Source organism: Xyrauchen texanus, chromosome 35 (assembly GCF_025860055.1).
Source record: "Xyrauchen texanus isolate HMW12.3.18 chromosome 35, RBS_HiC_50CHRs, whole genome shotgun sequence".
NCBI lineage: Eukaryota > Metazoa > Chordata > Actinopteri > Cypriniformes > Catostomidae > Xyrauchen > Xyrauchen texanus.
Window position 1 is genome coordinate 8,923,414 of NC_068310.1, and position 17,374 is coordinate 8,940,787.

Here is a 17,374-nt window from a genome sequence, read left to right on the forward strand (position 1 = left end):
AATATACTGTATAAGTGAAAATTTGTAGTGGTCACCATTTTTGGGTTACATTTTTTTGGGGGTGAACTATTCCTTTATACGTAATTTTGTTTGTTAAACTCTTCTCATCATTTGTCCATTTTTACACCATACAGTTTCTGATTGGGTGGTCGCCAACACCAAGCTCACCATGTCCAACCACTTTGTCATCAAGAACCTGACAACCAGAGACATGCTAAACATCCGTGTAGTGGCTGTGAATGCTGGAGGCCGCAGTAAGCCCACCGCCCTAGCTGAGCCCGTTCCCATCGGTGAGATTGTGGGTGAGTGTGGATCAAAGGGATGTACAGTGGATGTCATCTCATACACTGATTACTTCATAGTGATATAAATCTCCTGTCTATTCTCTGAGCCCTGGATAATGTGGATTAATGTTGAAGTTCAGATTACAGTTGGGTTCCTGAGGCCTGCAGTCTGTTGCTACCTCTCTTGCCATCAGTGGATTGAACAGCTGTGTGTGTACATAAATCCCACTGGCATGTGCTGACAAGAGCTTTCAATAGCATTTCAATTACAAACATAAAGACCTTTGGGGTTGTAAACACATATGTTGTCCTCCTAAACAAAGCAAAGGCAATTATGCATTAGGTTTTGTGCAAATGCGTTGTGTATTTTTATAAGAATAGTTTCCAGCAAATAGGATCACATGAACTCAAATGTTGGATGAGCATTAACTGATTGTATTCAGAGTTGAATTCCTTGCTCCTGCACTTGACCCTTGAACTGACTCTTGAATTGTTGGAAGTATTCTGGTCCCACTGCCCAAGTGGATCTTATCTTACCTTACTTATTACAAGAGGTCTGCATGGGCCTCAAGTTGAAGCCCAAACCCAGCCCATACCCGAGACTGTGTGAGCCAACCCGGCCAGTAACCTCAAATTTTAAGCCTGAACCTAACCCAAACCCACTCACTCTCTTTTTAATTCTCCTCCAAGCAAGTAAATTTGTATGTGCTGTAAAATACAGTATTTTATTTAAGCATCGTAGTCAAGATTCATAAACATACACAATTTTAACAAGGCAGAGCAACACTTCAGCGCACCAAAGCAGAAAGGAATTTTAGCAACCGTTGAAACTTTTCTGGGTGAAGAACAATCTGGAATAATATGTAAAGGCCTGAACTTCAGAACGTTGAATCTTTGTGACACCTGAAATAAAAAAAATCTAGATGCAGTGCAACAAGTGAACCAGAATGCAGAATGTCTCGAGATGCATTTATGAAAATTTTTGTTCCATTTATCTTAACACCGTGTATAAAAAATACGCTGGTCCTGCGCACGACACAGAAAATATGCTGAGATGCAGTGCACCTGTCAAGACACACATCCAATACACGTTACACAGAAAAAGCAAGTAAAAAACAGCACAGGCGGATGCAGAAACAGTTTTGGTCTGAACAGCCACTAATTCTGTTAACATGCATTGTTTTTCATTAAAGGGATAATTCACCAAAAAATGTCAGCATACAGTAAATGTCATCGACACGACACCAGCGGTAAAATGACTGTCTTCTAAAGCGATAAGATTTTGTGTGAAAAAGATCAACATTTAAGAAATTTTTATCTCTAAATCATCACTTCTGGTAAGCTTCAGGAGAGGGTGGAGTCCAAGTGGTCTCTCATGTGACGTATTCGTGTTGGCATGTTATGGTTGCATGTTATTGAAACTCAGCTCACAAACTGTAGGGAAATTATAGATTTGCTTTGTTCTTATAACCTCTACTAAAGTCTCTTTGTAGGTCTGTAGACATACAATTTTATGTATCCTTAATACATATAACAATATAATAATTTTACACTTTTTACATTATTTGAAAAAACAATACAGCTTAATTTGTAAATGACACCCAATAATATTACTCCACTCATGAGCTATATTTACCTTGAATTTTCATTATTTTCTTCAAACATCACTTCTCATATTTTATCTTTTGACAAAAACAAAACAAATCTAAATTGTTCACACAATAAATATTGAAAAGGTTTATATTTATTTCACTCTTTGTTTAGATTGTCATAATTTTAAACATCTAATGATTTGTATTTTTATTAGGGATTTTCATAGTTTCATATTGAAAGTCTTGGTCAGGTACAAGGCTAAAACAGTCAAATCTTTTCATAAAATACATTTGAAAAGTACCAAAAATAAACGATGAAGACCTGTTAAAAAGTTCCAATTCTGTTTTAATGTGATCTTTAAATATTTTATTTTTTATTTATTATTTTATAAAAATAAACCCCTTGGACATGCACGTGCCCATAGTTGAAGAAACACTCAATTACTAAACCTATTTTATTATATATACTGTATATTTTGTGAACCTTTTGTTGGAAGGAAAACTTTGGCAAGAAAAGGAAAAGTGAACTACATTGTTTTATTCATCTCAAAACAAGCCCTTGTAACCCGGACCTTGTCACAAAACACTTCCAAATAAATAAATGTCTTAAATTTGCTCTTGTGGATCTCCATTCTTTCAGGTCGCCCCAGGATCCGCATGCCCCGATTCCTAAGGTCAAGATATGTCAAGCAAGTTTGAGAACAGATCAACCTCGTTGTGCCATTCTGTGTAAGTCAAGACTTTTGTATTTATATGGCAAACAGAGATGGTGTTGTTTAGGTTACAACACATGCCACAAAGCCTCTCTAAGCATATATTTTATATTTTAGGGCAAACCTAAACCTGTGATATCATGGACCAAGGATGGCCAGCCTTTGGAAACAAAGAAGGTAAATATCCGCAACAGCGACAAGGATAGCATCCTGTTCATCCGCAAGGCTGAGAGAGATGACTCAGGCAACTACGAGATGAGTGTCAAGGTTGACAGCTTCGAGGACAAGGCTATCATCATAATTCAGATTGTCGGTGAGGCATGTGATGCTCCAGAGATGGTTAATTTTTCTTGGAACATTTCTATTTCTGTCCCTCTCCCATTTTCATTCCTAGTTCATTCCATAAGACCTTAGAATTTAAAATGGTCCAGACGAAGAAGACTAAAACAATTTTCAATGGTTGGCCATCTGTGTGTAGATCTGCCTGGTCCTCCAGCCTCCGTCAAGATGGTTGACACCTGGGGCTTCAACGCAGCTCTAGAATGGACACCTCCCAAAGACAACGGCAACACGGAGATCACTGGATACAGTATTCAGAAGGCTGACAAGAAAACTGGAGTAAGTAACTTACATGCAACCCTGTTACAGTATGATTTCCCCCTAATTAAAAAAATAACATTAAATTCCATAAAATTGTAAAACCCCAAAAGTTACATCATTTGGACCCTTTATATGGCATGACTGGAAGACAAGAACAATTTTCAATAATTTGTCAAAATGTTTTACATAGATTATACTGTTGCCACGTCTTTCAAACTGGGAGTCATACCTCCTCACGCTCTGGGGGCGCCAGAGCATTTCAATGGAGGCGCGGGGATTGATGATAATTTCACTAAGTAAAACCAAACAAATATAATAAAAATGTATTGTGAATATAAATGCCATTATAATACTGTTAATGTTGATTGCACAACATGCAGATCATGTACCGGTTGTTCCAGTGTGGATCTCTGTGCTCTCTCCGAAGTCCTAGGCTCTCTCTCAAAACTGGATGCACGCTCTCAAATAAACTATGCTGCTCTATCAAATCTCCCTGCTATTGCTCAGGGAGGGTGTGTGCATGCTCAAAACATGTCAAATGCATTCGCAAATCTACTATAAAGCCACACAGCTCCGCCTCTGATCATTCATATTCTGCCTCTGCAGACTTCTTATATCAAGGGAGAAACCATACCGGAGTTTGAGTAATCAACTCCCCATTTGGCCGGTAAACTTTTTTTATTTTTTATTTTAGACGGAGCATGATACATGGTAAAATTCATATTGTAAGAATTATTTTCGAGTTCAACATGATATTGGGTTGATATGTCATCATGTGTTTGTAACAAGTGCAGTTTTACATAGAAATGGAGACAGACTCATGTGCTGTGAGTTTTTCACAGATATCGGCTAAAACAGTTAATTAGTCCCATTGTCATGAGGACAAACCTGTATTTTAATAAAAATAATACAGAATATGGTTTTGATGCAGTGAGATCCAGCAGATGGAAATTACTTCAATAAATCAGATGATTTGTAAAAGGAATAACAACTTTAATTTATAAGACAAATGAAATAATGAATACCGAAAATAAATGTGATAATACAGAAAATAAATGTTTGATTATAAATGTTAAGTAGCCTTTTAGTGATAATTTACTCCCAGGCCATCCGAGATGAGTTTCTTTCTTCATCAAAACAGAATTTAAGATTTTTAGGATTACATTCGAGGCCTCCTCCTTTAAACAATTCAAGTGAATGTACTCCATTTTTTGATGGCCAAAATTCATATTTATGGTGCATCAAAATTTTCCACATGACTCCAGTCTACAAATAAAGTTCTTCTCATCCAAATGTTTGATTATTTTTAGAAACAAAACAATACTTATATACTTTTTAACTACAAATGTTTGCCTCTGTACATCTCTGTGACACGCGCTCATAAGAGGGATGACGTAAGCATGTTTGTAAGGTCACGTGTGGAAGAGGAGGCAGGAAGCATGCCTAATGCCTAACCCTAAACCTAACCCAAAACTACTCTAACCCCTCACCCCTAACTACTAACACTACCCCTAAGCCTACCTACACCTAAACCTCAGAAACAACAAATGTAGATTAACAGTAAATACACTGTTTTGTATGTATTTTAATGTTAATACATAGTAGTTCAAGACACCTAATATAAAGCGGGACCATTTATTTTAACCTCTTAAGAAGGACAAACAACATTTTTTGAATGTATTGTGTCTCATTTATAATGGTCTATTTTGGACTCTATTCATTGAAAGTGTTGTAAGGTACTCTGAGTCTGAAACTAAAATGAGATTAAAAGTAATTAGATTTTACATGTAAAAAATGAAGCCTATTTAGATTTTATACAATTCTATATAGGTATACAATACCTCAACACAGAAAAGAAGGTCATTATAATATTCTCATTACTGCAATTTACACAGCGATGTTATTGATTAATACCAGCTGTGTTTTAATACACAAGCTCGTAATCGTATCACAGGTAATTAAGTCATAAGTGTCCCAGTGTTCAGTGGATCAGAACCCTTGGCAGTGCCCGATTTGTAATAGATGGTGAATAGAGTCTGCATGATTTTTTTTGTATTGTTGGATAATGTACACATTCACCTAACGGCAACACACAGTGACAGGATGTTGTTTATTTTCATGACAAAGCTGAGAAAAGTTAAACTTCATGCAAATGACGAGAGACATTTGGGAGCAACAACTAATGAGGGAGAGAGAGGGGTGTTTGAATCACTAGGGTTTTCCCAAGTGAATCTCGGCCATTTCCATCAAGTGAGGCTTCATTTAGCCAAGCCTGTAAATCTAAACCAAGAGTTGTGAGAGTCTGTATACTCTGTATATTATAGCGAGCAAGGCCTTTGAGGTTTTTTTTTCTTCAAGTAGGATAAATGTCGTCATACTAAGTGAGGTTTCATTTAGCCAAGCCTGTAAATCGAAACCAAGAGTTGTGAGAGTCTGTATATGGACATCACACTTGTCTAACTATAAGCTTATATCTGGGTGTTTGAGGCGTGGGCCAAAGAAGCCACTGAAGTCAGAAGTGCTGACAGATAGATAAAGAGAGTTTGAAGATGAGAGCTTGTAACTCAGAGACTGTCATGATGTGGAATCATATTACTAAACCAGCTTGATGTGAAAACAAGATGGTGAATGCATGAAGTACATTTAAAAAACACTTCATTCAAAGGCACACTATCCCAAAGCCACAACTACTTCTCTTCAACATTTGACACCTTTAATGTTTATCAGTTTGTTTAAGACATGTTTATTGGGTCAAACCCACCAGGGAAGTATTTTTTATTTTCCTGATTGAGCGGTATATATTAATCTGTCATTCAACACTCTCTAAATAGGGAACTTTAATTTACTGATTTTATCCATGTGCCCCAAAACATCAAACTTCAAGGAATAGTTCACCCCAAAATGAAAATTCTGTCATAATTCACTCATGATGTTCCACATCCAAAAGATTTTCTTTATTCTTCAGAAAACGAAAGGAGAAATTTTAGTCTCTGTGAGTCATTCTTCATATTTCAAGTCTTCAGAAAACAAACAATAGGTTTTGATGAGAAACAACCCAAAATCATGAGATTTTTGCTGATAAATGCCGGTGTTAACTTACATTTCGGATTGTTTCTCACCAAAACTGGATGTCTTTAGAAGGCTTGCAATTTGACGCACGAGTCGTATGGACTATTAAATTCCATTTATTGTCATTAATTGTAATTGCGTTTTTATGTAAACTACCCTTTTTACAATTGTGTTACGATCGGTCACAAGGCATGGGAGAAGCAATTGCGCTCGATGTCACTGAAGTCAAACTGGCACAACAAGTCATAAGGTGGCAAGGGTGAAAATACACACAAATGAGATTGTCAATGAATAGTGATTTAACCTTCACTTTGTTCTCCAGTCAAAGATTTCATATGGGTTCATAAGACTTGAAATTTGGTGCATTAATCATATGAGCTACACTTATGATATTTTTATTTTTTTAAATTATCGCAACTATTAAATTTTCTCCCTGTTCATACAATCCTGTAACTAAAAGATCATGACATTTGCACATCAAATGTCCCTTTCTTTATCACCGTCCTGACATTCAATCCATATATTTATATTCAAGCATTGAGAAAGTAAAGATTGTAAATTATGAAATGGTCTATGTTACAGTTATATTATTTTTGTGTTTGGCAGGAATGGTTCACAGTTCTGGAACACAATCACAGGTTAAACGCTACCGTCTCTGATCTTATTATGGGAAATTCGTACGCCTTCAGAGTTTTTTCTGAAAACAAGGTTGGGATCAGTGAGGCTGCTGCTGTAACAAAAGAAGTTGCTCATATTCAGAAAACAGGTGAGGTCACTCCCCATTTATTTATTTTTTTCCCAATTTTACATCGCTTCAGGTGAAGATAGCTTGGTCTCTGAACAAAAGTCAATTAAAGCAACAAATCACAAGGCCATGTGTTAAATGATATAATCGTGGTAAAATTAGTGTAACAAAAATCTTTGAGTGGCATATTGCTTTTATAAAATGGATAAAAGACACCAAAGTATGATAACCTATTTACATGTATTAATAATTGCAATCACAACAAACACATTTTACCTCAAGTAATAATTGCCACATTAATATAGAATTGAACTGCTTATTTACAACAGTAATGTTGATTTCATGTCATGTCGGAATTTCCGTAATTGATAAATTATAAAGTTTCTGTTATCAACAAAAAAGCTGTTATGTGTTTTCCATAGAAACTAATAACTTCCTGTTGACATGAATAACTTAAGTAGAACCTCTGAGTTGCCATATTTTATAATATTTGTAATTAAGGTAATTCTGTCATGATGTGAACGTCTCGGGTTACATGTGTAACCCTTGTTCCCTGAAAAAGGCGGAACGAGATGTTGCGCTGCTAAGCGCTACGGGGAACAGCTTTCGCTGTGAGCCGAGCTGAATAATGTGTGGAACACGTCAATGGACATTGACCGGAATTTATAGCCTCGGCTGATGTAATCATTAGATGCACCTGAGGCCAGGCTATAAATGGATACGTCACCATGTGTCGTCAGATACTTCTTTTTGAAGAGCAGTCCTGGGACGTCCCAGTGCGGCAAAGCAGCGCAACATCTCGTTCCGCCTTTTTCAGGGAACAAGGGTTACACATGTAACCCGAGACGTTCCTTTACAAAAGGCTTCACTACGATGTTGCGCTGCTAAGCGCTACGGGAACGCAATACCCACGCCACCGCACTTGGGGCTGTCCGGACCCCTACGGTTGTGCAGTGTACTCACAAAAACGCGAGAGGTCTCAGACATGAGCTTGAGATGTCGACTCAAGGGCATAAGAGCCCGGAGTAGCATAAACATCTAACCCATAAAGTTCGATGAATGTGTGCGAAGAGAACCCTATCACAACACAAACTTGTCATAAAAACTGATGAATGTGAGCGGAGAGGACCAGCCTGCCGCATCACAAACTTGTTCAGGCATGAGCCGAGATGTCGACACAAGGGCATAAGAGCCCAGAGTAGCAAAGCATCTAACCCATAAAGTTCGATGAATGTGTGCGAAGAGAACCCTATCGCAACACAAACTTGTCATAAAAACTGATGAATGTGAGTGGAGAGGACCAGCCTGCCGCATCACAAACTTGTTTAGTCATGGGCTGAGATGTCGACTCAAGGACATAAGAGTCCGGAGTAGCAAAGCATCTAAACCATAAAATGTGATTAGTGTGTGCGGAGAGTGCCAACCTGCCGCACCACAAACTTGTTCGATGTCAACTCAAGGGCGTAAGAGCCAAGAGTGGCAAGAACATCATCTAAACTATCAAAGTTTAATGAATGTGCGCGGAGAGGACCAACCTGCCGAACCACAAACTTGCTGCAGAGGGAGACCTCTAGCCAAGGCTTTAGAGGAGGAGAGCCCTCTGGAAGAGTGCACCCTAAAACCTACTGGCGAAGCTTGAACGCGCGCCTCGTAGGCCCGGGCAGTAAGGTCCCTCACCCAAAGTGACAACCCGGTCACGGCTTCAAAGTGAAGAACTGCTGCCCTGACTTTACGCCACTAGCAAATGCGGTGGACATAATTCTGAAGGGCACAGACTGGACAAAGTCTGAGTAGTCTTTAGCTGCTCCGGCATTACAAACGGCAGGGAGCAGAAGGCTTAGAGAATGACTGGCCAAGGGTCGAGAAAGGCACCTTGGGCAGGTAGTCAGGGTGAGGGTGCAAAGAATGCTCTTGGTCCTACCTGGTGCAACTCAAAACAGGTCGGCAAAAGAGACAGAGCCTGTAGGTACCCAAGTCTCCTTAGAGATGTAATTGCCATATGAAATACCATCTTGAGAGTCAGAAGTCTACCAAACGCTGACTCTAGAGGTCTTAAAAAGGGGGGTCTTACCCTATGAAGAGATCCTAGCAAGGATGCCTCTTAGAGGGCACCCCTCCCACCAAGGCATGGCCAGCGCGGTGCTATCAGTAAGAGGCAAAAACCCTTGCTGGCGAACTCTGGGCAACTACTACCTTAGGGTGGAGTTTTTAACTCCCCCGTTGGTATGTACCGTAAATCTGCTCCAATATACGGGCATCCAGGGATATAACTGACCTGAGTGACAGGAGCTTGCCCTGGGCCCTAAGGAGAACCCAACGTGTCAGAAATACAGCTGACAAGAACGTGGGTCTCCTTGATGATTTATGTAAGAGGCTACCGCTGCATTGTCCACCCGCACCAAGACATGGCAGCCTCAGGAGGAGGTATTTCAGGGCCAGAAATACAGCCATCAACCCGAGACAGAGACTGTGACAACCGAGATGACGACCCTCCTATCCCCTTAAGCTGGACGACCACTTAAGGCCGCTACCCCGCCCATCAGGGAGGCATCTGTCGTTAGCAGCCTGCGACAACAAGACGCACCTAGAGTGGGACCCAAGGCAGAAAACCGGGGTCTGAACCACATAGAAAGGGAACAAAGCCTGAGGCGCGTAACCCTATTTAGCCTAGGGGTTTTGGCCCTTGGAAGAAATCCCCTGGCTTTTGGCCACAACAAAAACGGTCTCATGAGCAGAAGGTCCAGAGGGATCACTGTGGATGCATTCACCCTGAGACCTGAAAATCATTGATACTGATAACAGTGCAAACTTGACCTAGCCTGACTTTGCTCAGGGTGATCTAAATGGACTCAATCCTAGCGGGAGACAGTTGTGCCCGCATTGAGATTGAACTCCATACATTGCCCCGATAGACAGTGTTCTGAGTGGGAGAGAGGACGCTTTTCTTGGCGTTGAGCCTCAACCCCAGAGAAACAGATGAGCTAAGACGATGTCCCTGTGCTGAAATGCCAGTTCCTGGAACTGAGCTAGGATTAGCCAGTCATCTACATAATTCAGAATGCAGATGCCCCAGAGTCGCAAGGAGCCAGCGCTACATCATGCATTGTGAATGTGTGGGTAAAAAGGGCTAGGCTGAGTGAAAGAACCTGACCCTGGAAGACTTCGCCCCCGGAAGTGAACCTCAGGAACTTTCCATGTTGTGGCAGAACTTCTAAATGAAGTATAGAAGTGCGTCATAAGATCGATGGTGACCAGCCAAACGAGTTGTAGGGCTTGAGACACGACCGTCTTGACAGGCATCATCTTGGACTTGAACACCCTCGGGTAGTTCAAGCTTTAAGATCTAAGCCAGACGCCACCCCTCACCCTCCATGGGAAACGGGAAGTATTTAGTGTAATAACCTAACTCTCTCTCTGGAAGGGGAACACATACCATGGCCCCTTTAACCAGGAGATTGAGTTATATATTTTTGTTTTTACAAAAAAGAAATCCGGTTCACGGTAGTGAGAACATGCCGTTGAAACACGGAAAAGCGGCGGGTGAATTAAGTCCTGACGCCCTTATAAGACCCACAGAAAATAATATATCCGGCAGAAGTTCCCATACTGCCAGGATCTCTGAGATGGGTATTATATTTTAACACTTCCTGTTGAGGGGTTGTCGAGTGTTTCGAGTCCTGAATAAAATGCAGGAACAGCGAAAACACCCAACTGGGAGGAACAGCATAGTGTGCAGAGCAGCATAGTGTGCAGAGCAGCACCAGCCTGACCTGCTGCTTGATAAGCCCTTCCCACTAAAGTGAAGGTTGTCCTACAAGGCTTTGAGGGGAGAGAGGGCTTCTTAAGTGACGAGGCCGAGCCCGGCGAGAGAGAGCCCGCAAGCGTCTCTTCGACCAGTGGCATCACTGAATACTGCCGTGCCTCAGCACCCACGACAGTCGAATATAATGACGTCGAGGGTATGTGAACACGGGAAGAAAATATATATATATTTATTTTTTTATTTTTTTAGGGGTTCTCCATGAGCGAAAAAGCTCTTAATGGAGGTTTATCAAAGAAGGGAAGGAACCCATGAGGCGTTCCCTTTCTTAGACTGGAAGATAAAATCTATCCCCTAATTTGGAGCGTTTGGGGGTCTCTTTTTCGCGTGGCCAGACCAATCTGGCAACCGCACGAGTAACAACATCGAGCAATTCCTCCGTAGATTTTTTATCGCGGACGGAAAGCTCGGAGGCGGGAAGAGAATAGCGATCCACCTCATGATCCGAGAAGCGTCGAGATCATGTGAAGAAACAGCTGGGTTTGGGGAGAGAGTGAGAGAAAGGGATCAACCCGTCTCTTGCTCCTCAGCCAAAACCATGCAAGAGCCCCACGAACGATCTTCTTTTCGAGAGTGCTGACTCCCGGAAGCAAGCGAGGCGAGCATGACGCACTCTGCCTGTTAAACCAAATCGCAGTGCTCGCACCCACACTGCTGCAACGCGAGAGCAGCGTGCTCCCAAACAAACAGCAAAAACTGATGTGTGTCGTCTTCAGCTATAGAGCGAGAAGAGGGAACACGCACCGCTTATGACTTTCAGTCATTCTCTCTTTTTAGAATATATATATATATATATATATATATATATATATATATATATATATATATATAATATTTTCTAAACAGAAGAGAAAAGAGAACAAAGAACAAAGTTCACTGCACACTGTCTAACTGATTCTAACTCCTAACAGAGGAAAGAAAGTTTTGACAGGGTGTGTGAAACACACAGAAACAGAATCGCTCTGAAAAAAGAGTTTCTGACGACACCTGGTGACGTATCCATTTATAGCCTGGCCTCAGGTGCATCTAATGATTACATCAGCCGAGGCTATAAATTCCGGTCAATGTTCACTGACGTGTTCCACACATTATTCAGCTCGGCTCACAGCGAAAGCTGTTCCCCTTAGCGCTTAGCAGCGCAACATCGTAGTGAAGCCTTTTGTAAAGGGAACATACATTAATAATGCAAAAATCATTCAACTCAATGCTCACAGATGTGTATCAAAAACAGTTACCTAAACTAGTCATGTGAATGAATTATTCCTTAATAACTGGACTAAGGACTAATCCAATCATATTAGCATCTCAATTGTTGCTCTGGTCATTCTGAAATGCTGAAGCCAAAGCCTACATAGATTTTGCAGACCACATCGGTAACACTTTACAATAAGGTTATATTCGTCAACAGCTGTTAACTACATTAGTTAACAAGAACTAATAATTGACAATACTTTTTCAGCACTTATTAATCTTGTTTAATGTTAATTTCAACATATACTAATACATTTTTAACATTAAAAGTTGTTGTATACATTAACATGAATGTATTTTGAACTAAAATGACCTTAAAATAAACAATTGCATTTTCATAAATTACTATTAGCCAACATTAATAAATGCTGTAAAAAAATATTACTCATCATCATCAGTTTGTGGTATCTAATGCATTAACAAATGTTAAAAAATAGAACCGTATTGTATAGTGTCACCCATAAGTTGAACACAGTCTTGAACTGTGTGTAAGTGCAGGTTTAGTTCCACTTTTGGTTCATCAGATACAGTACATAAAGAAACATATCTTACAGTTCTGTAAGGCAAAGTCATAATTATGAAGGAACACATATCGCAAACAAATAAGTGATTAATTCTGCCGTGTTAGCAAACATGAAATTCTTCAGAGTGTTTTGTCTGCGCTCTAGACCCTAAGTATTTTATGAAATGGAATAAAAGTGTCAGTGGCAACAATTTCCCCAGAATTGACGAATTTGTTCTCTCGCACAAATGGAATGGAAACGCAGCTTTGCTAAATTTTTTTGCTGTATTCTGTTTTTTCGCATGAATTAGCTTCTCAACTAGGATGGATGAGTTGGCTCCATCATCAGCACAATGGATCAATTATAAAAGAATGGTTTCATTTTATCCAAAATATTCCACAGGTTACACTTTATTTTAATGGTCCCAAGTAGATATATTACTGACTATAAGTGACTATTTAACTGACTATAAGTGACTTATCAACTGGCTTGCTATAGCTAGTAAACAGTGTTTCAACAAACATTCAGTAGACTTTCATTAGCCTGTATGTAGATCTTTATTAATTATCTTTTAATGAACTGATGTTCTCAACAATAATGTAAGTTGATCAGTAATAGAGATCTATATACAGGTTACTGAAATTCAACTGGATTGTAAACGTATTCAATGGAAAGGAGGAGGCGAGAACCGGCTTGACGATATAAATCATATTTTAATAGTAATCTTAAAAGACAACATAAACACACACACATGACGGACATGTCCGCTAACGATCTCTCTCTCCCGCACAACACCACGCAGTCGGCCTTTAAACCTCAGAGGCTTGATTAGCCTAATACGGGACCGGGTGTGTAGGATCACGACCCGGCCCCGCCCTCCGCCCTGCCACATTCCTCCCTCGTTCTCTCTGGCTGGGGAGGAGGTACCCCCCCCTCTTTCCCTGGGGGAGGGCGCGCCTTCCGCACTGTCTGCCGGCAGGTCATCCCCATCTACCTGGACGAGGGAGGGGACAAGGGGAGGGAAACAGAAATAATTAAAATGGGGGGTACTTCCTGTAACAGTGTAGTACCCCCCCCCCAAAAAAAAAAATGTAAGCCCCTCCCCACTCGCGGTCGGCGGTCTTAAACCCTGGCACGTTTCAGCGGCCGGTAGGCAACTCCTGCGCCCCTGGCAGCGGCCCTGACCGCTCCAGGTGGTCGGCTAGGAGCCCCTTCTCCCCTCGCGGTTGGCGGCCATCGTCCTCGTTCAGGCGGCTGGGCTCCTCGTCCCCCAGCAGATGGCCACGGCTGCTCCGTTGGGGTGGACGGTAGTGGCGAGAACTCTACTACGGCGTATCCCTCCTCCTTCCCGGGCTTCAGCACCAGTGTAAACGTATTCAATGGAAAGGAGAAGGTGAGAACAGGCTTGATGATATAAATCATATTTTAATAGTAAACTTAAAAGACAACATAAACACACACACACGACGGACATGTCCGCTAACGATCTCTCTCTCCCGCACGACACCCCGCAGTCGGCCTTTAAACCTGGGTGTGTAGGATCACGACCCGGCCCTGCCCTCTGCCCTGCCACATGGATGTTTGTTGAAACACTGTTTACTAGCTATAGCAAGTTAGTCGATAAACTGTTATTTTGCTGCTATTATGCAGGCTATTGATAGTTTACTGAATGTTTGTTGAAACACTGTTTACTAGCTATAACAAGCCAGTTGATAAGTCACTTATAATCAGTTAAATATCTATTTGGGATCAAAAAAATAAAGTGTTACCATTCCACATTCACAAAATAACTTTTGTTGGACAAGGTCTCTTTTTAGTCAGTTTGCTAACTGAAAAAAGTGGTTCTCATAAACAAATACATCATTTTTGTGAAAGCGTGTAAAACATGTGAATCCCTTTTGTTGGCACAACACATTGACAGCAAGTAATAAATGTTCCCACCTTGTGAACAGATAAGATTTGGCTCTGTCTTGAGTGCTAATGATGGTTCTCATTCCTCAAAACAGTGGTACACAGGATCTGGATATCATGGATTATGCTGAAGGGGTGGCACGACAGCAAAGTGACAATAATTTGGCAAGATGTGACAGTCGACCCTCAACATTTAAATGAAGTTTTAATTAAGTTCAAGAATCAGTTAACTGTTACGCCCAGAGGCAAATTGAACTGAGTGTGGCTTTAAACACTTAAGTTTCTTCACTTCCAGCCTGTTGTAACCTCCCATCCAGTGCTGTTATTGCAAAAGCATTCTGTAAGCACCAAGGGCAGAATACAGTATTTACTGAATGTGAATGTAAAGAGAGCTCAACAATAAGGATTGCTGATGGCCTTTGACCAGTGTGGCCCATTGCCTGAACTGTCACTTGCCAAATCTGGCCAGTGTAGCGTTGTCAATGGCTATGTTCAGACTGTCAGTCCAAATCTGATGTTTTGTGTATCAAATCTGCAATCTTCTTGATTGACTGTCCGCAATGTGTATCGCAACTGATCAGATCCGATTTGTTTGTCCTGTGGCTATCTTCATTTTCTATCATATCTGCATTGGTTGCTATGCATTGATGTAGAGTAAGTATGCAAAAAAAAAAAACATGGAGGGGAATGAAATAGACATTTTAGCTCACAACATGGCAATGTGTAGCTGCGGCGCTGGAATACACCTTATGAGGCAGCGGCAGAGATGGAGGAGGCTGGCATGCACCACTTTATTTTGTGCTGCTGTCTCCACTGGTATCATAGTTCAAAGCGGTGTGTGGTTAAGACAGACAAGCAGTGACTGGTGGACTCAGGTGGTAGCTTCCTTTGGTGAAACGATGTGGCAGTCGAACTTCAAAATGCACGTGGTAAGATTAAATGAATGATATTCTCAGTTAGACCTACACAAGAGCAAGAAACTTAAATGATTAAAAATTACTTTTTAAAAGAAAATTTTAATGTTGATATTTTACATTGTTTAATGAAAAATGTCAATAAACATCTGTCAGACACATATAGCTGATAACAAAACATTTATATATATTTTTTATTTTATTTGTATGTATTTTTTTTGTGGTGAGGCCAGTAAAATAATGTAAGGACAATTACAAATCAATTACGAGTCTTTTCTCTAAGTTCCATTAAACACTGGATGTGGGATATTCCGGATTGATATCTCTGATCTCTGACAATAATGGCATTCCATTGCCAGATACTTGGAAGATGACGTATAAGAAAAGAAAACTGCTACACACCTGTTAGCTTAGTGCATGCCTGATTGTCAACAGATATGTCTCCTAGCAACTTGAATTGATAAAAAATGCTGCAATGCTAGCATTTGTTCTACAGGTACATGAATATCAAAAGAGAATTCCCTTTTTTATGCAACTTTCTCTGCAAACATTTGCTAAACATGTTTTATTAGTAATGGAGGAACTTTTACTTGGAGAAGCTTTTTATTTACAGAAAATGTAATGTTTATCAATAACTTTGTAAATCTTACTTAGTGCTGACATATTTGCATGATGTCATTCATTGGCATCTCAATGAAATCTGAGTTGGAGACTCCAAGTTGGAAGTAATAATAATAGTACCTTTTATTTATAATGCAATTTTCTTGCACTGAAAGCACTACAAGATTGAATAAACACATAACATACAACAGCAACCACCATCACAACAAATTTAATAAGACTAAACACAAAAATAATAACATTGAGCAGCAACCACATCTAAAAATAATATAAATAAATATTAAAAGACTACCTTAAATAAATTAATCTTAAGTAACTTCTTAAAACAATCCAAGGTTGTGGCAGAAGTATTGCACTTTTTCTAGTAGAAAGTTGCAAATTCTGACTTTCAAGTTGAATGTAGCATAATCTTTTTTTTTCTTCTTTTTGTTCGCTGATGAGCAAACAGCACACACACACACACACACACACACACACACACACACACACACACACACACACACACACACACACACACACACACACACTTATTACATGTCTTATTACATATGCCATCCTAATGTCATTTATCAGCTATACCCTCCGAACAATTGTTAGTCCCGGCTAAGGTTGTTGTCTCCTGTCCTGTAGATATTGTCTTCAAACCACCAGAGTACAAGGAGCATGATTTCAGTGAGGCTCCCAAGTTTACAGCAGCTCTCAGCAACAGAGCTGCCACTGTGGGGTACACCACTAAACTGCTGTGTGCAGTCCGGGGCAGTCCAAAGGTATGAATGAACTGTAATTTAACTACTTGGGTGGAGTGATCTCTTTTAATGCTTAGGACTGGTATTGCTAGCTAATGCTAATTAGCATGAGTTTGTTTACATGCACAAAAATATGCTGATAATATTCTTCAAAATCATCAGCTCATTCTAAAAACAAGACAATGCAAGAGCACTGTGACAGTTGAAATGAGCTGTTTTTTCTCCATTTTGTTTTAAATAAAAATGATTAACAGATGTGTGCACAATGCATGTACAGTTAGGCAGACAATACAATTCCCATAATGCCTAACAAAGAGTTTGGATATTTGGTGTGGGTGTTTGGTAAAATTGGTTTGTTATGCATCAGTGCACGTCTTCAAGTACACTTTATACATGATGTCAGAAGTAGTAGTAGAGTAAAAGTTACAAGTCTGATGACATCTGTTTAGTTAAAAAAGAAATAAAATGAAAGAGGTTTAGGTGTGGCAAGTTTCTAATAGAAAAATCAAGTAAACAAAAATGGGGAAACGTGCAAAACTCTCTGTGAATAGTGTAAAGTTTAGCTAGTGTTTTAGCTTGCAAGTTTACCTTGGCGCTGAAGACAT

At 40.1% G+C, this 17,374-nt stretch overlaps 1 pseudogene; it reads left to right on the forward strand.

Annotated features, from left to right (window-relative positions):
• LOC127629264 (myosin-binding protein H-like) overlaps positions 1-17,374 on the forward strand; it is a 43,545-nt pseudogene that overhangs the window by 7,179 nt on the left and 18,992 nt on the right.